This window comes from Lissotriton helveticus, chromosome 1_1, assembly GCF_964261635.1.
Source record: "Lissotriton helveticus chromosome 1_1, aLisHel1.1, whole genome shotgun sequence".
Lineage (NCBI taxonomy): Eukaryota > Metazoa > Chordata > Amphibia > Caudata > Salamandridae > Lissotriton > Lissotriton helveticus.
Genome location: NC_136057.1, coordinates 491,752,574 through 491,779,206, shown reverse-complemented (window position 1 = coordinate 491,779,206; position 26,633 = coordinate 491,752,574). Strand labels below are relative to the sequence as shown.

At 45.0% G+C, this 26,633-nt stretch overlaps 1 protein-coding gene across 1 annotated transcript in view; it reads right to left on the bottom strand.

The window, feature by feature from the left end:
• The window catches only part of MTERF2 (mitochondrial transcription termination factor 2), a 98,878-nt gene extending 79,996 nt beyond the window's left edge, over positions 1-18,882 (bottom strand). Inside the window, exon 1 of the mRNA XM_078673931.1 lies at positions 18,737-18,882. The gene's annotated coding sequence lies outside the window, so the exon portion shown is untranslated. The remainder of the gene's footprint in view (positions 1-18,736) is intronic.
• Between the last annotated feature and the right edge of the window lie 7,751 nt (positions 18,883-26,633).

Here is a 26,633-nt window from a genome sequence, read left to right as displayed (position 1 = left end):
TCCTGGCAAGTCCAGTCTTTAGCAATACAGAAAAGCACAACAGTAACAGCCATGAGACAGACTGGTGTATGTTATCATTGACAATAAGCAAAATTGTACGTGCTGTTAATAAGAAGTCAGAGTTTGTCATTTTCTTAAACTATTCGATAATTTCCAACCAGATTCCTTTCAAAACATTGTAAGTGACAAACATGCACATCATCAGCTTCCTTGATCCTCCATATCGAATCAATCTGACATTTCTAGTCAAGCTATTTCAATGGTGCATAGCATAACATATGAATTACCTTCAACTGTTGAAGCTTTAAGTTAGCAGAAAACCTGTCCTAAACTAAAGCATTTTATCAACTAATCATCCGACGCATCAATGCTCAGTTAACTGGCCCATTTCACTGCCAATTGCTCTAAATTATCATCCACCAGTAAAGATAATAGCTGGTTGAGAGTTTAATACTAATACATTATTTATCCTTTGTTAAAAGTTTAAATAAATTAATCCTATTCATTTATATCAGTTTTCCCACTATCTTAGGCCCTTTCTGCCCCCAATCCCTGCATACTAAATCTCGGACAATATCTGGAAGAAAAGATGCCCCCTCAGTGGTGTCCAAAGTCAAAATCTATGAATATCAACGCTCTGACACCAAGCCTGCAATAGAGTTACTGGGACAGGAATCACCTACGCAAGGTAAAGGGACGTGTACCCCTACCCTAAGCGACCTGACGGCATATGAAACTGGTATCCTGCCTTTCTGTTGGCCCAACTGACATGCTAAATTATGATTCAGATCAAAGAGAGAGAGAGGACTAGGTAAGCTAGCCCGTACCCCCTGTGTTTATATGTAAGTATCAATGGGGGCTAGTTAGCTTTAAAGGGAAGGTAAAGGGTGACTCAGGTACGTCAGACAATACAAGGAAAAAAGCAATATTTTCCTTTGAAAGCCCTCACCCACCGACCTAGTCGGTGGCATGCTTCATCATCGGGCCCACCACAGTGGCAACGAATGTGCCCCGGGTGTGCTGCAACGCCAGGAGACTGCGGAGCTGGTATATTGCTGCGTGTGCAGTGAAGGAGTGAGATGTGAAAGATTAAAAAGCTATACAAGCGGTCCCAGCACCCGAGGGTTAACAAGTATTTAATGAACTGGGCCACCGTTACCTGTTTAAAAAGGCGAATGGACAAAGTGGAGTGATTAATGATCTCCCATGTCCAGTGTGGTCTACATGTTTCTGCCAGTGCCTTTTCTATTATAAGCTGGCTTTCCTCAGGACCAAAGAGTTAAGTGAAAAAGTGCAATTAAATAATAAACTAATAAACTATATTAAGTGATTGTGTTATTTGTTGGCTATGTGTCGCGCTCGCTAAGGCGCTGTAGCTGTTAGAGGGGGATTCCCTCAAGCTTTTCTACATAAAACACATAGGACAAAGACAGGACGTACAGGGGAGAGTCATATTAGGTTGGCATTTTTTAGAACTCATGGTGGCCGGCTCATAGGGTGGTGTACGACTTAAAACCGGCTAGGGTGAGCTCATAGCGATTGTATGAGACTGGTGAGAGTATAAAAACAACCGTAGGTGGGTAGTGGTGGGCTAGAAAACGAAATCACAAGGTGAGGTACAGGAAAGTACTAGTTCTGGGTCCTCACTCTGTTATTTCTGTGTAAAAAGCCTCATGGGTCGCCTGGCAGAGAAAGAGACCCTGTGGAGATAAATGAGGTTCACAAGGCTGTCTAACCTGTAAGGAAAGAAGAGTTTTTGGCTTACCCCATGTTGTTGGACAAGCGGTTTTACTCACGAGTAGTTCGGTCAGGTTCCTCCTTGGTCCTATTCGTCCTTCCGCGGCGCCCGGTGTGAGCTGAGTGGGCCGCCTCGCTCTCTATTTATATGGTTTGGTAGACTCGATGCACCTGTTCAGATTAGAAAGAGGGAGGGGTGCGCGGTAAACGCTGTCTCATGTAGAGTCTGCATGCGCATGTGCGGAGGAGTAGTGCGCATTGGTCGCGCATGCGCGGTAGGCTGCTGTAGCGGTCTAGGACTTGCGCATGCGCGGTAGGGAAAGCTCTTTCGAACTAGTTTTAAGATTTGCCGATGCTCTGAAATGGCAATGTTTAGCTGTATTAGCTTCGTTCAAGTGGGTCAGCAAAAGTACGTTACTGCCGCATAGGACAGTCTTCATAGGAGAAGAATGGGCTAGGGAGGGGGACGTTCATGTAGGAGCACGGTGGCACAGGTACCTCATGAGTTTGACAAGAGTGTCTATGTGGCCAGACTGTTCCACGGGATGGAATCATTAAGGCCTATGGTATGGGTGGAAAGACGGTAAATCCAGCGTTGTTCTTTCTGTAATAGGAATTTCTCATCCCTCAAGTTGTCAAATTTCTCAATGACGGTCCATGTGAAGTCATTGGGTGTGTGATTGTGGGTCAGAAAGTGGTCAGTGAGCTTACTGATGTTTTTCCCACATCGTATGGTGCTTCTGTGTTCCGTCATTCTAGTGCGTACTCTCCTGGTCGTCATGCCAACGTACCGGAGGCCACATCTGCAGGTGATCAGGTATACTAGATTTGAGGAGTTACAGTTTGTAAACTGTCGTTGTGTCCAGGTCTTACCCGGTTCCAAGCTCAGTGTTTTTGAGGGGGATGTCAGGTGGCATACACTGCAGTTGTTGCAGGGTTGGTGACCAGTGATCCTTGGCAAGCCCCATGCATTGGTGATGGTGTTGTCTTTATCTTGAGTTTTGGGGCGCGGTCTGGTACTCACAAGCTGGTCTCTTAGGTTGGTTGCTCTTTTGTAGGCAAAGCGAGGCTTTTCCCACTGCCTGGTGCCAGAGTTTATAATTTTCCAATTACGGTTGATGATGTTAGACACTTGGTTAGATGCTGTGTTGTACGTTGTTACGCAGGTGAGCACAGGATCTTCTTCGGGTTTTTGGACTGTTTCTAGGAGAGCGTCCCTGTTTTGGTTTCTTGCTCTTTTACAGGTTTTGTTGATTATCCTGGAGGGATAACCACGGTCCCTTAGTTTGTGCACCAAGTCACTGGATTGTTGTTTGTAGTCTTTTATACTGCTACAGTTGCGCCTGATGCGCAGAAATTGCCCGTAGGGCAAGTTTTCCCTCAGGTGTCGGGGGTGAAAACTATCGAACCTGAGAAGGGAGTTTCTTGCTGTGGGCTTGTAGAAGGTGGTGGTGGAGAGTCCTCCATTCTCTGGTCTGATGTTAAGGTCTAGGAAGGGTAGCTCCAGGGGACTGCTGGTGCATGTGAAGCGTAGGTACGGGTCTAGTTGGTTGACCCATAGCATGAATCTGTCAAGTGACTCCTGGTTGCCATTCCATACAATGAGAATGTCGTCAATGTAGCGACGCCACACTCTGATGTTGGTGGAAAAGGGGTTGGTTGGCTGTTGTATGTGTGTCTCCTCGAAGTGGGCCACATAAAGTCCGGCCACACTGGGAGCAAAGACACTGCCCATCGATGTACCATTCGTCTGGAGGTAAAAGGTGCCCTCATATTCGAAATAGTTCTCTTTGAGAGCTAGTGCTGCGCAGTCTAAGATGAAGCTGCGGGGCGTGTTGTAAGTCCAAGTGTTGGTCATGAGGACATTGTGCAGTACCTTGAGCGTGGCGTCTTGTGGGAGGCTAGTGTATAGGGATTCTATGTCTAGTCCCACAAGTAATTCAGTGCTTGGGTCAAAGCTGATTTCCTTGATTACATTTAGTAAATGTTTAGTGTCCTTAAGGTAGGTAGGGGTTTTCTGGACTAGGGGATTGAGGAAGAAATCACAGAAACGTGATAGCGGTTCTAGCAAAGACTTGATACCCGACACAATGGGTCTCCCTGGTGGTGGGAAAGTGCCTTTGTGCACTTTGGGGACCGTGTAGAAGTAGGGGGTCTTTATTTCCTTGGGACTTAAGTAGTCTGACTCTTGCTGTGATATGTGACCGTGGTCTTTGGCATGTTTTACCATTTGCGTGATGGTGGTCTGTAGTTGCTCAGTAGGATCTCTTTGGAGACGCTTGTAATTCCTAGAGTCACTGAGGAGCCTCTTGCACTCCTGGTCATAGTCTGTCTTATTCATCAGGACTATGCCTCCACCTTTGTCCGCTGGTTTTATGACAAGTTTGGGGTCATGCTGGAGGCGTTGGATGGTGCTTCTGTCTTTGTTGGACAGGTTGTTGAAGGTGTCTCTCTGTTGGAGTTGTTCTACTTCCGTGTAGACTGCCTGTTCGAAGGTCAGGATTTCTACCGGGATGCTACCTGGTGGGGGGGTGAAGGTAGATTTTGTCCTCATTCCCGTCTCATTGGGTGTTCCTTCCGCTTGTGTGGTGGTATTGTCCTTTTTCTCGAAGAAGGCCTTTAACTTGAGCTTTCTAAAGAATTCAGCCAATTCTACATGTAATTTAAACATGTCCAGTCTTGGCGTTGGGACAAATGAGAGGCCCTTATTCAGTACTCCCATTTCGTCTGGTGTGAGTTGTGTGTCGGACAGGTTGAACACGAGGGGGGTGGGTGGTGTCACTTGCTGGTTCCCGCTTGTTCCTTGGTTTTGTTTCTCGTGTTGGAGCTCACCGGTTCTGCTTCGGGTGCCCATTGCACTTGGCCTGGGTTCCGTCTCTTGCCCCTGCCTCTCCTGCCCTGGGATAAAAAAGGGTATTGCTGCTGTTGGTTTCCTTGAAAGAAGGGCATGTTGCCTTGAGGGTACATCTGTGGGTATCCGAAGTATGGGGGTGGTAAATGCCCGAAAAGCGGCGGTGGTTGGCCAAAGTTGTGGTTCTGGGGACCTTGCCATGGTTGTTGCCAATGTTGTCCACGCCTGCCTCTCCCTCTCGGGGTATTCGGTCATGTGCTTGAGTTGCTGGAAGCGCTTGAGATGGAGCTGTTGTCCGAATTATCAGATGATTTCTTGGCGGGGGTGTAGTCGTCTTCTGAGTACGGGTAGGTTTTAGAGTAACTGAATCTCTTCAGGTCCTTTTCAAATTTTTTGATTTTTGTCTGGGTTAGGTAGTCTTTGTATTCAGCTATTACGCGGTTCTGGTCTTCGAGTTTCTTTTTGATCCCTGTCACCGTGGTTTTAAAGTGTGACTCCGTTGCCTGGATTTCAATCAAGATTGCGTCCGATAGGCGTTTTGCAGTTTTAATGATAAGGACTAGCCAGTCCCTGGTGCAATGCCAGGCGATCTGGGCCCAGTCCTTCCGGAATGCTGCATCATCTAAGAAGATCCTGGGGGCGTTGGTGACCAGGAGGCCAGTGGGGGCTGTGTTGGTTCGTAGGTATTGTGCCAGGATGACTCCATGTAGAACAGTCCGAATCCTGTTCCTCTTCTTCTCCGTGAGTGAATCCCAGTCAGTAGATTGGGCTACAGTTGCTGAAATGTTGAAATCTGCCAGGAGTGAGGGATCAGCTAGGATTTCGCTGATGTCCTCAGCAGTATAGGTTAGGCCCATATTCTCGGCCATATTGAGGGTAGTGGGAGCTCTCACAGCTGCGCGCTGCTTAGTATTATTCAGATCAAAGAGAGAGAGAGGACTAGGTAAGCTAGCCCGTATCCCCTGTGTTTATATGTAAGTATCAATGGGGGCTAGTTAGCTTTAAAGGGAAGGTAAAGGGTGACTCAGGTACGTCAGACAATACAAGGAAAAAAGCAATATTTTCCTTTGAAAGCCCTCACCCACCGACCTAGTCGGTGGCATGCTTCATCATCGGGCCCACCACAGTGGCACCGAATGTGCCCCGGGTGTGCTGCAACGCCAGGAGACTGCGGAGCTGGTATATTGCTGCGTGTGCAGTGAAGGAGTGAGATGTGAAAGATTAAAAAGCTATACAAGCGGTCCCAGCACCCGAGGGTTAACAAGTATTTAATGAACTGGGCCACCGTTAGCTGTTTAAAAAGGCGAATGGACAAAGTGGAGTGATTAATGATCTCCCATGTCCAGTGTGGTCTACATGTTTCTGCCAGTGCCTTTTCTATTATAAGCTGGCTTTCCTCAGGACCAAAGAGTTAAGTGAAAAAGTGCAATTAAATAATAAACTAATAAACTATATTAAGTGATTGTGTTATTTGTTGGCTATGTGTCGCGCTCGCTAAGGCGCTGTAGCTGTTAGAGGGGGATTCCCTCAAGCTTTTCTACATAAAACACATAGGACAAAGACAGGACGTACAGGGGAGAGTCATATTAGGTTGGCATTTTTTAGAACTCATGGTGGCCGGCTCATAGGGTGGTGTACGACTTAAAACCGGCTAGGGTGAGCTCATAGCGATTGTATGAGACTGGTGAGAGTATAAAAACAACCGTAGGTGGGTAGTGGTGGGCTAGAAAACGAAATCACAAGGTGAGGTACAGGAAGGTACTAGTTCTGGGTCCTCACTCTGTTATTTCTGTGTAAAAAGCCTCATGGGTCGCCTGGCAGAGAAAGAGACCCTGTGGAGATAAATGAGGTTCACAAGGCTGTCTAACCTGTAAGGAAAGAAGAGTTTTTGGCTTACCCCATGTTGTTGGACAAGCGGTTTTACTCACGAGTAGTTCGGTCAGGTTCCTCCTTGGACCTATTCGTCCTTCCGCGGCGCCCGGTGTGAGCTGAGTGGGCCGCCTCGCTCTCTATTTATATGGTTTGGTAGACTCGATGCACCTGTTCAGATTAGAAAGAGGGAGGGGTGCGCGGTAAACGCTGTCTCATGTAGAGTCTGCATGCGCATGTGCGGAGGAGTAGTGCGCATTGGTCGCGCATGCGCGGTAGGCTGCTGTAGCGGTCTAGGACTTGCGCATGCGCGGTAGGGAAAGCTCTTTCGAACTAGTTTTAAGATTTGCCGATGCTCTGAAATGGCAATGTTTAGCTGTATTAGCTTCGTTCAAGTGGGTCAGCAAAAGTACGTTACTGCCGCATAGGACAGTCTTCATAGGAGAAGAATGGGCTAGGGAGGGGGACGTTCATGTAGGAGCACGGTGGCACAGGTACCTCATGAGTTTGACAAGAGTGTCTATGTGGCCAGACTGTTCCACGGGATGGAATCATTAAGGCCTATGGTATGGGTGGAAAGACGGTAAATCCAGCGTTGTTCTTTCTGTAATAGGAATTTCTCATCCCTCAAGTTGTCAAATTTCTCAATGACGGTCCATGTGAAGTCATTGGGTGTGTGATTGTGGGTCAGAAAGTGGTCAGTGAGCTTACTGATGTTTTTCCCACATCGTATGGTGCTTCTGTGTTCCGTCATTCTAGTGCGTACTCTCCTGGTCGTCATGCCAACGTACCGGAGGCCACATCTGCAGGTGATCAGGTATACTAGATTTGAGGAGTTACAGTTTGTAAACTGTCGTTGTGTCCAGGTCTTACCCGGTTCCAAGCTCAGTGTTTTTGAGGGGGATGTCAGGTGGCATACACTGCAGTTGTTGCAGGGTTGGTGACCAGTGATCCTTGGCAAGCCCCATGCATTGGTGATGGTGTTGTCTTTATCTTGAGTTTTGGGGCGCGGTCTGGTACTCACAAGCTGGTCTCTTAGGTTGGTTGCTCTTTTGTAGGCAAAGCGAGGCTTTTCCCACTGCCTGGTGCCAGAGTTTATAATTTTCCAATTACGGTTGATGATGTTAGACACTTGGTTAGATGCTGTGTTGTACGTTGTTACGCAGGTGAGCACAGGATCTTCTTCGGGTTTTTGGACTGTTTCTAGGAGAGCGTCCCTGTTTTGGTTTCTTGCTCTTTTACAGGTTTTGTTGATTATCCTGGAGGGATAACCACGGTCCCTTAGTCTGTCCGACACACAACTCACACCAGACGAAATGGGAGTACTGAATAAGGGCCTCTCATTTGTCCCAACGCCAAGACTGGACATGTTTAAATTACATGTAGAATTGGCTGAATTCTTTAGAAAGCTCAAGTTAAAGGCCTTCTTCGAGAAAAAGGACAATACCACCACACAAGCGGAAGGAACACCCAATGAGACGGGAATGAGGACAAAATCTACCTTCACCCCCCCACCAGGTAGCATCCCGGTAGAAATCCTGACCTTCGAACAGGCAGTCTACACGGAAGTAGAACAACTCCAACAGAGAGACACCTTCAACAACCTGTCCAACAAAGACAGAAGCACCATCCAACGCCTCCAGCATGACCCCAAACTTGTCATAAAACCAGCGGACAAAGGTGGAGGCATAGTCCTGATGAATAAGACAGACTATGACCAGGAGTGCAAGAGGCTCCTCAGTGACTCTAGGAATTACAAGCGTCTCCAAAGAGATCCTACTGAGCAACTACAGACCACCATCACGCAAATGGTAAAACATGCCAAAGACCACGGTCACATATCACAGCAAGAGTCAGACTACTTAAGTCCCAAGGAAATAAAGACCCCCTACTTCTACACGGTCCCCAAAGTGCACAAAGGCACTTTCCCACCACCAGGGAGACCCATTGTGTCGGGTATCAAGTCTTTGCTAGAACCGCTATCACGTTTCTGTGATTTCTTCCTCAATCCCCTAGTCCAGAAAACCCCTACCTACCTTAAGGACACTAAACATTTACTAAATGTAATCAAGGAAATCAGCTTTGACCCAAGCACTGAATTACTTGTGGGACTAGACATAGAATCCCTATACACTAGCCTCCCACAAGACGCCACGCTCAAGGTACTGCACAATGTCCTCATGACCAACACTTGGACTTACAACACGCCCCGCAGCTTCATCTTAGACTGCGCAGCACTAGCTCTCAAAGAGAACTATTTCGAATATGAGGGCACCTTTTACCTCCAGACGAATGGTACATCGATGGGCAGTGTCTTTGCTCCCAGTGTGGCCGGACTTTATGTGGCCCACTTCGAGGAGACACACATACAACACCCAACCAACCCCTTTTCCACCAACATCAGAGTGTGGCGTCGCTACATTGACGACATTCTCATTGTATGGAATGGCAACCAGGAGTCACTTGACAGATTCATGCTATGGGTCAACCAACTAGACCCGTACCTACGCTTCACATGCACCAGCAGTCCCCTGGAGCTACCCTTCCTAGACCTTAACATCAGACCAGAGAATGGAGGACTCTCCACCACCACCTTCTACAAGCTCACAGCAAGAAACTCCCTTCTCAGGTTCGATAGTTTTCACCCCCGACACCTGAGGGAAAACTTGCCCTACGGGCAATTTCTGCGCATCAGGCGCAACTGTAGCAGTATAAAAGACTACAAACAACAATCCAGTGACTTGGTGCACAAACTAAGGGACCGTGGTTATCCCTCCAGGATAATCAACAAAACCTGTAAAAGAGCAAGAAACCAAAACAGGGACGCTCTCCTAGAAACAGTCCAAAAACCCGAAGAAGATCCTGTGCTCACCTGGGTAACAACGTACAACACAGCATCTAACCAAGTGTCTAACATCATCAACCGTAATTGGAAAATTATAAACTCTGGCACCAGGCAGTGGGAAAAGCCTCGCTTTGCCTACAAAAGAGCAACCAACCTAAGAGACCAGCTTGTGAGTACCAGACCGCGCCCCAAAACTCATGATAAAGACAACACCATCACCAATGCATGGGGCTTGCCAAGGATCACTGGTCACCAACCCTGCAACAACTGCAGTGTATGCCACCTGACATCCCCCTCAAAAACACTGAGCTTGGAACCGGGTAAGACCTGGACACAACGACAGTTTACAAACTGTAACTCCTCAAATCTAGTATACCTGATCACCTGCAGATGTGGCCTCCGGTACGTTGGCATGACGACCAGGAGAGTACGCACTAGAATGACGGAACACAGAAGCACCATACGATGTGGGAAAAACATCAGTAAGCTCACTGACCACTTTCTGACCCACAATCACACACCCAATGACTTCACATGGACCGTCATTGAGAAATTTGACAACTTGAGGGATGAGAAATTCCTATTACAGAAAGAACAACGCTGGATTTACCGTCTTTCCACCCATACCATAGGCCTTAATGATTCCATCCCGTGGAACAGTCTGGCCACATAGACACTCTTGTCAAACTCATGAGGTACCTGTGCCACCGTGCTCCTACATGAACGTCCCCCTCCCTAGCCCATTCTTCTCCTATGAAGACTGTCCTATGCGGCAGTAACGTACTTTTGCTGACCCACTTGAACGAAGCTAATACAGCTAAACATTGCCATTTCAGAGCATCGGCAAATCTTAAAACTAGTTCGAAAGAGCTTTCCCTACCGCGCATGCGCAAGTCCTAGACCGCTACAGCAGCCTACCGCGTATGCGCGACCAATGCGCACTACTCCTCCGCACATGCGCATGCAGACTCTACATGAGACAGCGTTTACCGCGCACCCCTCCCTCTTTCTAATCTGAACAGGTGCATCGAGTCTACCAAACCATATAAATAGAGAGCGAGGCGGCCCACTCAGCTCACACCGGGCGCCGCGGAAGGACGAATAGGTCCAAGGAGCAACCTGACCGAACTACTCGTGAGTAAAACTGCTTGTCCAACAACATGGGGTAAGCCAAAAACTCTTCTTTCCTTACAGGTTAGACAGCCTTGTGAACCTCATTTATCTCCACAGGGTCTCTTTCTCTGCCAGGCGACCCATGAGGCTTTTTACACAGAAATAACAGAGTGAGGACCCAGAACTAGTACTTTCCTGTACCTCACCTTGTGATTTCGTTTTCTAGCCCACCACTACCCACCTACGGTTGTTTTTATACTCTCACCAGTCTCATACAATCGCTATGAGCTCACCCTAGCCGGTTTTAAGTCGTACACCACCCTATGAGCCGGCCACCATGAGTTCTAAAAAATGCCAACCTAATATGACTCTCCCCTGTACGTCCTGTCTTTGTCCTATGTGTTTTATGTAGAAAAGCTTGAGGGAATCCCCCTCTAACAGCTACAGCGCCTTAGCGAGCGCGACACATAGCCAACAAATAACACAATCACTTAATATAGTTTATTAGTTTATTATTTAATTGCACTTTTTCACTTAACTCTTTGGTCCTGAGGAAAGCCAGCTTATAATAGAAAAGGCACTGGCAGAAACATGTAGACCACACTGGACATGGGAGATCATTAATCACTCCACTTTGTCCATTCGCCTTTTTAAACAGGTAACGGTGGCCCAGTTCATTAAATACTTGTTAACCCTCGGGTGCTGGGACCGCTTGTATAGCTTTTTAATCTTTCACATCTCACTCCTTCACTGCACACGCAGCAATATACCAGCTCCGCAGTCTCCTGGCGTTGCAGCACACCCGGGGCACATTCGGTGCCACTGTGGTGGGCCCGATGATGAAGCATGCCACCGACTAGGTCGGTGGGTGAGGGCTTTCAAAGGAAAATATTGCTTTTTTCCTTGTATTGTCTGACGTACCTGAGTCACCCTTTACCTTCCCTTTAAAGCTAACTAGCCCCCATTGATACTTATATGCTAAATTATGAAACATTCTGAAGCCTAGCGCTGTCCATGGTAATTCTAGTGTTCAGAACCTGTTCTAAGAGAAGGAGGGGTGCACCAACCGTGCCCTCTATATTAACTTGTGTCCATGTCCTTGTTTGTTGACATGAAGTAGCGGTGGCAGTATATCGATTTTTGTGATTGATAGTAGCGACCAGACTACTTTTCTGGCTCAGGGGAGTTAGATGCCTACTGGTCCTCCTTGTATAAAGTTCTGCTTGATGTGACAACCTGACCCTTCCAACGATATCCTGGGGGCATGCTGCGTGCATGTAATGTATGTTGGTATGACCCATAACATGGTGGGGGTATGGTAGCTGGGATCAACAGGATCCATTTTGGGTGGCACCTGGTATGACATGGCACAAGGTGGAGAATGGGATACAACATCCACAGAAAGGAGAGGTTGTATGCCATAATTCCTGGAGCTTATGAGAGATGCCCCAGTCCCTGAAGTGAGGGAGGATGGTGACAGGTTTACCCTCGGAAATTCTATCAGGCATGGGACTGCTTCTTCTTCTTGAGTATTGCCATTTGGTGGATAATAGGGTAATGGGAGTGAGCAAGCAGTTTCTTCTGTGACAGCTAAATTAAGATACTAGGTAGGTCCTACCCTTTTTTCTTTCACCGAGTCCAACTCGGGAGAGACCAATTACAGGATTTCTCACACTTTTTATCGTGCTTATGTTTTAGGAAGCTTCAGCCTGGATCCAGTATCATCAGCGTTAAAATACATTACCTAGCACACATTTTGTTTCTGGACTGTAGCCAGAGAGGGAAATTTGAAAATGAGAAACCTCAACTGGTTGCTAAATTTTGGACAATGTAACAACATCCCCTGTCTGAAAAACCAATGTAAAAGGTGCAGACAAACCACCCCACTTTGATCCGGTTGCAAGATCTTGTTAACCAAGCAAGGGAGTGCTCCAGAGAGTTCCCAAAGAGCTGCTGTGATCCACGCGGCCTGGTGTCAGTCAGGAGAAATAAATTCCAGCATGAACACTTTTGCAAGATACAAACTGAATGCACTTTCTCATATAAACAGATAGTGAACACACACCTATGACAATTCTCATCCCTATATTTTCTTTTACTACTAGGTAGCAGTAATATTGTGAGAACTCAAGCCTTTTTGCTAAGAAGGCTTGCTGGGCATGGCCCTATCTGCAGGGTCACCCTAAGCCTTTTGCCTTCACACCCTTCCTTTGTTCAACACGTTTTTGTTGGCTTTTAGGACTATATGCACTTTACCATAGCAAACCAGTGCTAAAGTGCTTATGCTCTCTCCATTAAACCTGGTAACATAGGCTTACACCTGATTGGCACATTTAATTTATTTATAAGTCCCTAGTATATGGTACTATATGTACCCAGCACCGGTAAAATAAATACTACTAGTGGGCATGCAGCACTCATTGTGCCACCCACTCCAGAAGCCCTTTAAAACATGTCTCAGGCTTGCCATTGCAGCCTTAGAGCAGTTTTAAAGTGTCAATTAGACCGGGCAAAATGCACCTTTTGCCAGGTCTAAACCTTCCTTTTTAAAACATTTAAGTCAACCCTAAGGTAGGCGTTAAACAGCCCATAGGTCAGGGTGCATTGTATTTAAAAAGTAGGACATGCGTTTTTAAGTTGTACATGTCCTGGTAGTGTAACCTAAAGTACCTAAAGCTTTGAAACTGCATATGTCCCGTTCTACTTATTGAATTTTTGAGGTTTAGGTCTAAGTTTACTTATTAAAAGTTATCCTGTTTCTCTAAATTGGTTTAGGATTTTTCTTATTTTGTGCATACACGTTATTACTGTTTATGTACTGCCTAAATACTTTACACAGTGCCTCTAAGATAAGTTAATTAATTTTTGCGCCAAGCTACCAAAAGGGTTAAGCACAAGTTAAGTTAGTGACCATTGTGGTTCACCTCGATAAGGATTGTGGTTGTTGCTTGAGTAGCCCAATATCTTCCAATGGTGCAGTAGGACAGGAACTGTAACAACAGCACCAGATCACTGTGGTTGGAGTGGGAGCTATATGAATTGGTTAATGTCCTTTATTACGCTCTATAACCCTGCATCTTAACCCCCTTGCTGTGTTAAGTGTTTCATATTGCTATTCTATTACAGTAATTATGTTTTACTAACACAGCACTGGGCCAGCAAGAGAGTACATTATTCAGTCTTCTGTTTTCAGAGATCTCCCTCCTCCCTCCGCAACTAACTGATAAGCCTGTCTGCTACCCTGATAGCCAAGTGAAGAAAGAGTGTACTTGGCCCAGTTTGCAGAGCCATAGTGGGACGGACCCCATGTACCAGGGACAAACAAACCTAACCAGCAGTGCTGTGGGCCAGTAGCTACTGCCTGCCCTCTGTACCCTGAACGGGTTCTGACACAGCCCAAGCAGATATCATTATCGTAATCTTCACCCGCTGTCACTAATTATGATCAGTAAATCTTAAAAGGGCAACCAGATGTATTCTTGTGCAGGCATGGGAGGTACAAAAATAACATATTTGGCCTACTCAGATGACTTGGTGATCCTGTCACAGATGCCAAAAGGATTACAACATCAATTGCATAATATAACTTGGAGATTGGACGAATTGCCAATCTGTCCAAAACGAAAGTCATGACCTTTGGGAAGCAAACTAAATCTGTGTAGTGGGTGTTAGGAGATACTACAATCGAGATAGTGAAACAATATGACAAACGCTGAGTAATATTTGACAGTAAGATATCATGATCAAACCATCTGGCCATAACAAAACTGAAGTCAGCGATGATCACCAATTCAGTCCTAAAATGTACAAAAGTGTACGGCGGGAAAGCAATTAGGCCATCATTGAAAGCGTTAAAAAAGAAGTTGATTACATATCTGCTGTATGCATCTCCCGTGTTGAACTACAAGACTATTTTCTGATAGCATTTTTATGCAATGTGTATGCAACCTACTCCACCTTCGCAGAGCCGTCACCGCCTCTCACCCCCACTGTGCCATTAGACTAGAATTAGGTTTAAAATCTATAATATCACTCCACCATAGAAGCACTATGAATTACATCTGTGACTGTGCAAAAGTGGATCCGACATCACTAAAACACCTAATTTACAAAGAAGTAGGCAAAACTGCTTATAAGGATTTAGAGTTGCACACCGTATTGGTGGGCTTAAAATCTTATGATTTACTGGATCAACAGTCACCGAGGCAGATGAATCGGCAAGTCCGGAAAATCTTACTCCGTGAAATTTCACTGTTATACAGTGTGACTCAGACTTGGCACAAGCCTAAAAATACAATCATATGGACCTACTCTCTGCAGAGTCAAGAATATTTAGGGTCAAATTTGCCTGGCTATGTTAAAAATGTTTTTTTTAAGGTTTAGATTGTTTTATATTCCGAACTGTGAATTTGAAGGGAAATGAAACCGAGCTTTTTAAAGTAAAACTGTTTGTCGTCTTTGTGGTCATGCAATTGAATCCCTTCTACACATCATATTTATTTGCCCTAAACTGTTGCATTTAAAGAAAAAATATTTACGCTCCATGTTCAACAAGGAAAACATAACAACAGTGGCAGCTGTCAGGAACGGTTTTAGAGTCAGGGAAGATAGTGCAGTTGACAAAATGTTTTAGGTCAGGCTTACAAAGCCTTATCAATATTATTTTGTGCCTAAACTATCATATTTGAGGAAAAAGTATTTACGCCCTATGATTAACAAGGGAAAAAAAAACAAGATCAAATGTGGAAGCCGTCAGATACTGTGTTACAGTCAGAGAAGATAATGCAATAACAATGTTGATAACAATTTTAGATCAGACATATAACCTTATCCATATGATTGTATTACTCATTTATCTATCCTGAATTGTCTCTGCAAATAAACTGTTTGCACACAACCTATTTAACGTATATGCCTTTTACAATTTTTTGCGTATTTGCACCATATCGGAGCTGGTAGGAAAGATTGGTAGCTCATACAAGATCGAAGTAAGAAGCTAAACGTGTTTGGCCAATAGTACAAATAAGGCTAGTGATGCTATTGGTTGAGATTCAAAAAGTTTCACTTCTGAAAAAATGTAAATGTCTACACTTCGTCTATTATGCTTGTATAAAGTTTCATGCAAAACGCTCATAAATAATAAGTGCAAAATAAATGTCGTAGGACTTTAGTATACTTCTGAAAATGTGTATTTAATAAATGACAGTTTTTCTTTTTAATGAAATTTTCAGATTAGATGCACTAATTATTAACTATGTGATTTAAATATTATGCTCATACTCACATGCAAACAAACTGGTCTTTCTATGTCATGATTTTAAATTCTATTATTTTAAAAGTACTTTTGACAGTTTCCGATATTTATATTGAGTGTGATGCTTTTTATACTTTTTATTGTAATACTTTCATTAATACAATACACTTTATAACAGTTACAGGATACATAGATGCTGTGTGTTTGTCCCATTCTTCTGCAAAGTGCTCAAGCATTTCCCATGGATGCGCAGAAATAAAATCTCAATTCTGGGGGTGTCATTTCCCCTGTGCACCATTTTCCTAAACTTGATAGCTCTCTGGTAACCCTCGATAAAACAATCTACTGTAAATTCCAATCTGCAAAAGAAGGAATTAGGAACTAATAGTTTGATGGTCAGAAAATAATCAAAGAAATGCAGGTAACTTGATACAGGTGTATTGACTTACATTGCTAATGGGTAAACATTGCCATTTACACATCAGAGCCACACATTGTCTAAGCCTCATAATTATTCATAAATACTCGATCAAACTCACTATCAATGTAAATCCCCAAGTATATTACATCTTTAAGAATGCAGTCTTCTGGCATGTAAGTTTTATCATTCATCATAACCTTGCTGGGACTTATAGATTCCAGCACTGCCAAGTACCACACATCATGTATCAGACTAACGCATTTCAGTGTGGTGGTCTGTATCACTGAATTGAATTGGTTAGTGACGCATATTGGCAACTGATCCTGTCAACCACTGTGGCCCAAGCGTTGGCTGCTAATTATTATAATAAAGCAAAGTTGAGTTGCACAGGCAGGTAGGGAGCGCAAAGTGGCTCACAGACTTACTGGGGACTGCCAGCTGAGCTGCTTAATACTAGCTGCACTGGAATGGCCTTTGGCTAAGCTATGAAGCCGGAAGGGCGCTGCTGGCACCTTAGTGCCATGCCTCCTTAGCGCTTTCTGGCCTTGCTGGGGTTGTTTTTCTTTATCTCCTCCTCCGAGCTGAGCTCTGGCGGGGTACCAGCCTTAATAATATATTCCACTCACTGCGTTCCTTAACGATAGGTAACATTTCCTGAGCCCTCCGGTCACCTATTAAACATTTTTGGAAACCGGCAGGCCCAACCCGCTGCTGCCAGAGTAGCCCTTCTTCCACCCATGGCCATAGACGTGACGCTCACTGGCACTGAGTTTTGGAAACGCCTGCAGGCTGGCCTTGCACAGTCCGCCTGCCTCAGCCCTCTTTACCTCTCAGGCGGATTGCCGTGGCTCGGGGACCCTGGCCAGACCGATTGGTTATGTTCACCTGCCCTCCACATGGGGGCCCATGGGACACATACTGCACTGAGGAAGGCAGTTTCAGAAGTGCCTGGAGCAGCAAAGTTCCCCCCTAACCCTCGGGAGTCACGCAGATTGACCGCCCCCTTTCTCTGGCCTCAGGCCCTTTGAAAATGATACGAGGGTCCAGTTCCAGGTCGACAAATTTACAGCAGTGCTGTAGGGCTCAAAGAGAGCGTCTTCTAGACCACCAGCATAAGGACACAGCCTGGAGTTGACACTTGTAAGTATGTACAGCAGCACCTCCCCCAATTGCTGTTCGTTTCTATCGGCATTTGGCCTTATGGCAAAATATACATGTAAGGTGAGCTGTTTGGATGTACGGATGATTTGGGTTCCATGTCAGTATGCTATTATAGTAGCAGTGGGCTGCATCCATATTTTGTGAATTGTAAATTGAGATTACAGATTCCACATTTCAGGCGGGAGCCAGCCAATTTAAAGCAATTTTTGGCTTTAAAAAAAATCAGGAATCTTCCATCTGAATCGGATCTGAATTTATTTTTAGCATTGCTTTTCTCGCTTTGTTTACTTTATTGGTCAAGGATCATTAACCCGTTCGCTGCAGGTGTCGGCCAACGGCCGTCGCGAGCACTACCTCCGTAGTGCTGCGCATGTCCATTGACCGACGTGGCCCGCCCGCTTAATAGAACGGTCCTCACTGGCGCGGGATGTTGAAGCAGTTAAGGTGTTAATGCAGCTCAAACATATTTTTAAAAGCTTTCTTCATATATGTGCAGTTAAAGTGTATACAAATGAGGGTAAAAAGTACTGGCTTTTTGGTGATAATGTTACTGTTTGTTAACTGTTTAATTAGATGGCAAGAAATGTGCATAAAGTTACTGGAAAGTACTTAGCCATATACTACTCTAATAAAATTGAGGTTACAGTCATGTACCTAGAGCGCAAAAGAACTATGGTCATATTATGATGTTGCTTACTGCCGATTCAGCATTATTTGTTTACATCTTCTGTCGTAGGAGTCCCTCTTCCTATGTAAAGAAATCTCATTGCTGCCAAGCTTTCAGATTGCAATGTGTGACATTTTCATATTTCAGTGCAATTATGAGTGACATTTCAACGACTATAAGTGAAACTTTCTCGTGAGGAAAATCAAGCAATGACAACGAGGGAAATATATATCTGAAAGAACACACATTTGAGCAAAAAGATGTAAGAATCTTGTGTTCAAAAACACGTAGTTAAGCTAAAAGGACCGCATTATAACAAATAAAAGCCCATGTCCAACTTGTAGGGGGAAAAGTGATGAGGCGGACCAGATATCACAAGGACCATGGGACTGAAATTCTCAATGTAGCAATTCATGTGAGTGGGCTGGATATACGCGCATTAGAAGTATGATCCTACAAATCCCAGTAACGCTTGGTGCTGTAGGCTTACAAAGCAAAAACAAACCTAAACTCACCATCGTGATATGGGACAAGTTGTCAGCCAAAGCGGTAATGTTTGACAGTCAGATAGTTAGTAGCCTAGCATAACCCTTCCTAACAAACAAATTAAAACTTTTTTCGATATGGTACCAATTTAAAAAAGGCCATTCCAAAATGGCCGCCCTTTTGAGACACGAGAACACTGCAAATACGGACTGGCTTCTGCAACCTTTATTTCTAGCTTCGTATTTTTTCAAACATCCCTGCCCTTAAGCTTTTCTACAACAGCTTCGATCCCAAGAACGAAGGAAGTCTACAGCAAGACCGGCTCTACAAACCTGCAGCCGCTGGGATAATCGAACGTCACGTGCAGTTGTTTCCCCTTCTAAAGTTAACATCTCCTGCTTGGGAGACGTGGGCTGCCTGCACCGAGCTTTCTGTTTCCAGCCACTTGGGGGGAGGCGGGTTAACAACTTCCGTTTGTGTGTTCTGCGGCTGCGTAGGGAGAGTCAAAGTATGAATATTTATGACATATTATATTCCTTAGTGCGCTCTTTCAAGCATTTTCTGCCATACAGTGAAAGTAATGTAGTTTAACAGTTTCCGTTCGGAGCTGAAGTAAAATTTAAGATAAATGCATAACTCCTTTCTTCTCTCTTCGTGGTCGCTGAAACCTAACCATACCAAAATGATGGAAATCAGTAAGGTGTACTTGTTTCTTTGCGAATAGTAAAGGTAAATATAGAATGTAAATCAAAACTTGGGTTCCAACTAAATTGTATGGAAGAGCTCAGTGCTAGCAGTATCCAACCTCCAAAATGGGTATTTTGCACATACCTTTGCAGTGGTGAGCAGTGTCATAATAGCTATTTCATTGCCATTAAAATCCTTGCGAATAAAACCCATACAATAAACACCAGATTAAACCTATACATTAAAACATCATGGGCCCAACTCACAAGAATTGCTGTATCATATGAGTTAATGTGATTTACTATTTTTTACTTTTATTTATATGTCATTGGTAACAAACTTGGCAACAAGTGCGCAAGCTATCCCATTGACCTTTTACCTGTGAAGGGAAAAGGTCATATTAGTCTTCTCTCCCCTATCACCAACCGGTTCTCATCCGTCTTCTTCTCTCCCCTATCGCCAACCAGTTCCTGGGTTAAAGAAAAAAAGACAAAACAGGTTAGTGGCCCCTCCAGAGTCCCACCCGTGCAAGGGTACAAGGCGACCTCTTTGGGTCCTCAGTCGTCGTCGTCCTCATCTGATCCATCCAATGCAGCGTAGTAACCCAGGAGGCTGTGGATCGTTTTACGGCATAGCAGGGTTGATGTCTCCTTCCCTACTACCAAGAGGAACATCTTTAAGACAGCACAGGAGCCTCCAGCAGCCCTGGAGGTCACCTTGTGCATGTGTCCCTGGAAACAAGGTGCAGGGACAAGACTGGTTTGCATATGGCTGGGTCCAAACTGGAATGGCATTTTGAGCAAAAACATTATGGATTTAGGCCCAGATCTCTGTACTGGGGTGAATGTATGACATTGTTCTGCATTCTGTCCATCAAGCGTTCTTTTTGCCTTTGTCACCTTGAGTGGGACGAGAATGCCCAGACTTTCAGTCCTGTGCTCTCCATGCCACTGGAGTCAAGCTATCCTGGCTGATGAGGGCTCAAAGCCCGAAACCGATCCTAGAATGCTTGTTTCCAGTCCAGGGAGGACCTGGCATGGCAGTTCGGGCTGGACTGTTTCCATTGGGTACAGGGTCATGACTGATTTGCATATGGCTGGGTCCAAACTGGAATAGCATGGTGAGCAAAAAACGATGGATTTAGGCCCAGATCTCTGTACTGTGGTGAATGTATGACATTGTTCTGCATTCTGTCCATCAATTGTTCTGGAAAACAAAATATACATCACAGAATCCACGGTGATGCATGAATAGGTATCCAGGTCCTAAGCTCCATGCCTAGGCCCTTTAACAGCTCCTGTGCATACGTGTACTCCCAGAAGAGATGCCGTCTCGTCTGCGGTGCACCCTGTCGGGCAGGACTTGTATCAGTTGAGTCTGTAGTGTAGTTCCTATATTCCCAATAGGCTCTGCGCATTAGAATAATATATTCAGCAGTGTAGACGTAGGACTGAGGTCGACTAGGTCTCTACTGACTATATTAGACTTAAGGTTTGCCAGCTAGCTCAGAGGTAACTAGAAACTTTCTCGAATAAACGAGGAGGAGTTTAACCTCCCTGGATAGACAAGAAGGGATTAGCTTCTGACAACCATAAAACATGACAACTTTGCTCCCTCAGAATAAGAGTGTATCTCTAGAGTTGTGTGAAAACAATAGACAGCTATTTCACTCAGTCAAGTGTGCATACTTAGTTTCACCAGAGTGTAGAGAAAAGAGAGACGGGTGTTTTCAATAAAAGGTGTTATTTATTGAGCAGTCTTCTTTCTCATACAAGAGAAATGAATTGCCACAATTGCAATACTCAGTATAAAGTAAAGTGCGTACAGTAAAAGGAGTATTATGAAATAATACTGTAAAAGCATTGATATGGTTTCTTAGCCATAGGATACTTTAAAATAGATAAAATATATACATATAAATATACATTGACTAACGTACTCAACTGGTGCTTCTAAATACGCCTACCCCGGTGTACCTGACCTAAGCCTAATACGTGGGAAGGAGTAAGTAAGTAGCAGTTTAAGTTAAGTTGGTTTTGCCAAGGAATCTGAATCAAGAATTCTCTTTAAGGGTTTAGTCAGCTCCGTACCTGGGTATTAGAAAGCAGGAGGTCTGGTATCTCTCTCTCATGACTCGATATCCCAGTAACCCGCGAGGGTATCTGGAAACACCGGAGCTGGATTTCTCGGCAGGAGAAAAGACAGCATCTCTCTCAGTGCGTCAAAGGGGGGGGGCGGCGTCCATGGGCTCTCGCATCAGCTGGGCTCTCGGGCAAGTAGATAGCCGCTCTGCTCCAAACCACCGTGTGTTTGCTTAAGGCAACGTTGGTATATTTATACCTGAAAGGTGCCGGGTTTTGACGTAAGGTTGGACATAAGACGTCAATAAAGATGTCACTAAGAACTGGCCGTTCTTAGAGTGCTCACAGGAGTTCTAGGACGAAATCAAAACAAAAGCAATGGGGAATTCCCAGGTTGCTGGAGGTTTGGTTTGTTTACAGAACTCGTTGTACTTTCTAGGAGCCTCGGGAAGTAGCCTTGCTTAATTTGGACAGCATGGGCTATGACTAAATATGGATATGATTCTTATGCCTTTATAAGGATATTATTTATTATAACCACACAAGGGCATAAATCAGGAATATCGAATTAGGGTCCTAGATAGAACTACAACAAGTCCTCTTGCATGCATGAAGGTTCTCACAGGAAGTCCTCCTTGGATGGCCATCCAGGCGATGTCTGGTTCATCAGGTGCTTAGATACGACATTTCCCCACACGTGGTCTGCTGTGGAAGAGGGGAGGGAGCCGATTGGTTTGCTAATGTCCTTTGCTCGTATCTGACGTTGGACAAGCTTTGGGGTCCATGCGGCGGCAGCCTCCGGCCGAACTCCTTCACATACTTCTCCACTTCCTTGTAGAAGCATGGGGTCTCCCAGTCGTACGGGACGGCGCTCACCCACTCTGCCCATCTGAGGCGTCTCCACGTTGGCAACAAGAAGAAGCACGCCAACAGAAAGCCGACATGGCTCTCTTCTTCGGTTCTTAAAGTCCTCCTCACGCAGTGGCACACAAAGATTCCCCTCAGGATGGTGCCGATGTCTGGCACTCCCTTGTCGTGGGTCTTGAATATCATTGCTCTCTTCACTCTGTCCATCTTCGGGCTCCAGATGAAGTAGATCATTCTTGTGATTGCCTTGACTGTTTGGGTCTGCACATGCCACACCTAAGCGACATACTGGAGTACTGGCAGGGTCTTGTTCCTTTTGTTCGCCAGCTTCCGGAGGCTCCAGAGTTCAAGCTTCTGCCTCGTCTTCACCAGTTTCTCTTCTCATGTCTTCTCCGCTGCACCTTTTCCGCCTAACCAGACTCCAAGGATCTTCAGGAAGTCCTGCTTGATGGGGAATGGCAGTGGGTCTTGGGTGGTGGTCCAGTATCCTAAGAGTAGGGTTTCCGACTTGGAGCTGTTGATAGTTGTTCTTGACGCTTTCCCAAACTCGATACAAGTCCTCTCCAACTCTTTCACAGATGGTCCATCCGCGCAGAAGACTGAGATGTCGTCCATGTAGAGGGAGCACTTCACTTTGCCTTGTCCCCTGCTTCCCGGTGCCATCACACCATTGATGTCCTTGTTCTGCCAGATGTGTTCGGCGAGGAGCTCAATCATGCAGATGAACAGGAGGGAGTAAGCAGGCAGCCCTGCCTCATTCCTGACAGGACGGGAAGGGGTCGGTTCCCCAGCCCTTTACCAACGCCGTGCTGGAGATGTCTTTATAAATTGTGGTCAACACGTCACAGAAGATGTCCCCCAGTCCCAGTGCTCTGAGTGTCTGGTCCATGAACTCATGGGAAAAGCGGTCAAATGCCTTTTCCTGATCCAGTCTCACCAAGGCTGTCAGGACTTGCAGCCCTTGACGTACGCAATCATGTCCCAGACCAGGGCCAGACTGTCCGAGATTTGCCGACCCGGTATCCCACAGGACTGGTAAGGGTAAACTATCTTCGCTATCACTTTCTTTAGGCAGTTGGCCATCACATTCGCAAGAATCTTGTAGTCCACATTAAGGATAGAGATGGGCCACCAGTTCTTGAGGTGTTCTCTCTATCCCTTCTGTTTGTACACAAGTGTTATCATACCCTCACGCAGGGTTTATGGCATACTGCCTTTGCCCACCATTTATTCTTAGAGGTACAATCAGGTCCCACATTTCAACCTAAAGTTCCACTGGGAGATTGTCTTTTCCAAGTGTATTTCCTTTCTTGGAGGTCGTGGCGGCCAAGTGCAGCTCTTCCAGGGTGAAGGGTGTATTCAGGTCCTCTCTCTCTTTCGGCCCAGTATGTTTGAGATGCCCTCCAGGAAACTATCCACCTGGGCTTGAAGGAAGTGACCCGCTTCGTGTCACCTGGGTCACCTCGGACCACCTCTCAGCCTTCCGTTCCAAATAAAGAGTCGGAGGAACAGTGGAGAATATACCAATATTTGATTTATTCATATACACTCAGAGTGGAGCCCCGTTTGCACAGTTTAGAAGACTGGACAGAGGGAGCTAAAAATCATTAACAATACGTACATATCTTATTCAACTTAGAACATGCCCACAATGGAATTTTCCTGGCAGATGCAGCTAGACAGTGGAATACAAAAAACGTTTTCTGTTCTCGTATCTTCACAACTCAGCACAGTCCAAGACCGTTACACCCTGAGCCATAATCAGACTACCAGACAAGTGGAAGAGGGTCTTTATCTAGTGGGTAAGCTATGCACTGCCACTAGCAGTTCAGTATTGCAAAAACAAAACTCACCAGAGATATTACTCAGAAACAGTAAAGGATTAGTTTCAATCATCATTCAAAATGGCATCTAGACAGAAAATGGTGCCTCAAATGCTAACTTATATAGGGCACTGCGTAAGCATTTACATGCCCATTCTAACAGACCCTCTTTTTAGCATGAGCTAAAACATTTTCTTTTATGGCAAAAAGAACGAAACAGCAAGCGATAATAGAGCATCAGATTAGGGTACGGTTATGAGCACTACATACCATCAACATCAGAAAGGGAAACATCAAGTAGAGCTGAATCCTCAAATACTCCCTCATCAATATTCATCAAATTATCAACATCTTTCTGAAGCATTATAGCGGCAATTGATATTTTCTTTTTGGGCGTGAAAACAGTGGTACAAAAAGAACAACAGAAGGGGAGACACTGAATGAGGACACAGCAGAGCATCAATATCACAATAAGATAAATCACTTTTCCAAGAATCCAGCCCCAGCTGCTGAAAAGGGGCCAACTCCAATTCCCACTTTCCATTCCTTTGTCATTTTCAAGAATATCTAAAGTGTGTGGTAATATTCTTTTCCATATTCTTGATCCCAATGACACACTGATCGCCAACTGCCGCGCATACACCACCACTCTTGGCCAGAATAAAATCCACAGCAGATGTAGTCTGTTCCGAATATATCCGCATACTTTCCAATGGAGTGGTGATGTCTCGTAAAGCTTCCACTGCAGTATTAGATAGAATTTGCAGCTTGCACCCAAAGTACTCTCTAGCCTTCTTACCCCTGGCCATGGAAGTACCACCCAATGTGAAAATAGAAGAAAAGATGTACCCAAAGGTGTTACTATTACTGTAAGTATTGACCTGTATATTGGTCACTCCCTCACAGAATTATTTCGTTTATGTCTGTTTAACCCATCTCATTTTAGGTATGGCATATTTACAGGGCACACCCAAAGGCAATACCATTCCAAGGGCCACATATTCTGTACCATTATAGACATTCAAATAAGTCCCATTTGTATGGAAGAAAAACCCTGGGTGTGCATAAATCGGCCCCTTCCAATACACTGCAGCGTACCTGGAGTTAATTCCGAAAATGCTTGGATCCTCTTTATTCACTAACTGGACAGTATGTTTGAACAACATGATCCCTGAAAAATGTATGTACAATGAAGTATACGTACTGTTCACAATGGGGCAACAAGGAGGGTAATAACTGGCCTCTCAAGGGACTGTCAATTCCTTGCAATGCCAACCCACTAATGTTACTCTCTGTTCTTCCATATAAAAATGATCACAATATGCATTGTTATCACAATCTGGATAACCCACTCCCAGTGGCTTTCTATGCCCCGGATAACCAAAACCAAACCCTCCTTTCACTTCTGTAAACTGATGTGGCCGAGTATATGTGCAATTTATGAGTGACAATACATATGCAGTCCACAGACTGGTGACAGATTCGGCGGGGTAACAGGCGGTTCCTTCACCAAAGAACCTCTTATGTGTTTCCAAGAATACATTACTTAGGGCAGTTCTTTTATTTTGTCTCGGTAAAATAACCTTACCCTTACTGCGTAGAGGCACGCTCTGAGCATCTTCCAAAACCCATGATACCCCACACAGTATTATTATCACATGTATCAAAATATTAACGCATGTTATTTTACTTCTCCGTGACCACATTATATTATGTTGTACAGTAACCATTGGCTGCTCCTCCTCAGCAACCTCCCTGCAGCAAGAATGCACCGTGAATTGAAAGGAGGAAAATGCAAGAACATATAAAAGTTCCCAGTGTTCGTTAGAGCCTCACTGGTAAAGGCTCTTATTGTTCATCAATAAGTTGGCGCTCTTGAACACTGGCGGTGCAGCTTGCTCTTTTCTCTCTTTTATCCCACGTCGATAAAGGTGGTATACTTTTAAGTATATTTTTTTTGCCTAACTAATGTTCAAACAACAAACGCAAAGCAAATGCAGTATCTTCACTTATTTCTATTACCCGTTGGTACCATTACTCAGAACTATCTTGTGCAGTCCATCCCTAACCTTTTTTCTCCTTAGATTCAGTAGCCCTTAGCCAAGGACATAAATTTTACCTGGCTGCCCCAGGCACTGTGTGATCAATGAACAAAGGTTCCTGGATAGCCTGTATTTCTGGTGGGACAGCCTCCAAAATGGCAGTACCTGGCAATGACTACAGAAAGAGGACTGCACTTTAAAAACAAATAAGGGCCCACAGCTGTACCCCAGCCAGGCATGCTCAGACAGTGGCAACAGAAAGAGGACTGCACCAGCACAACAAGCTAGCCTACTTGCTCAGGTGGCGACCATCTTGAAGTGGCACTGACGGGCTACAACATTCAGTAAAAGACCTGTTGTTCCTTGGGAAAGCCCTAGGAATTTTCTTCTTCTGCTTTTTTCCTCACTCACGAACCGGCCAATTTCATATCCCTAAACAGTTACTATCTCAATGACCGAGGACGTAAGGACTGCTGCTTACTGACCCAGGTTTCTCCTATTGTGCCACTCGTAACGAACATGGTTGGTCCTGGCATGACCACTATTGGGGGAAATTCATACACCCTGGCTTACCCCCCTAAACACTACAAAACCGCTACAAAAACCTTCAAACACTTCATCCTGAAAAACCACCCCGAGACACTGATCTCTGACCTACGCCTCAGTGCGGACAACGGCACACTCATCAACGACCTCGTTTTCTACTTCAGAAGAATCCTCTCTTGGCGC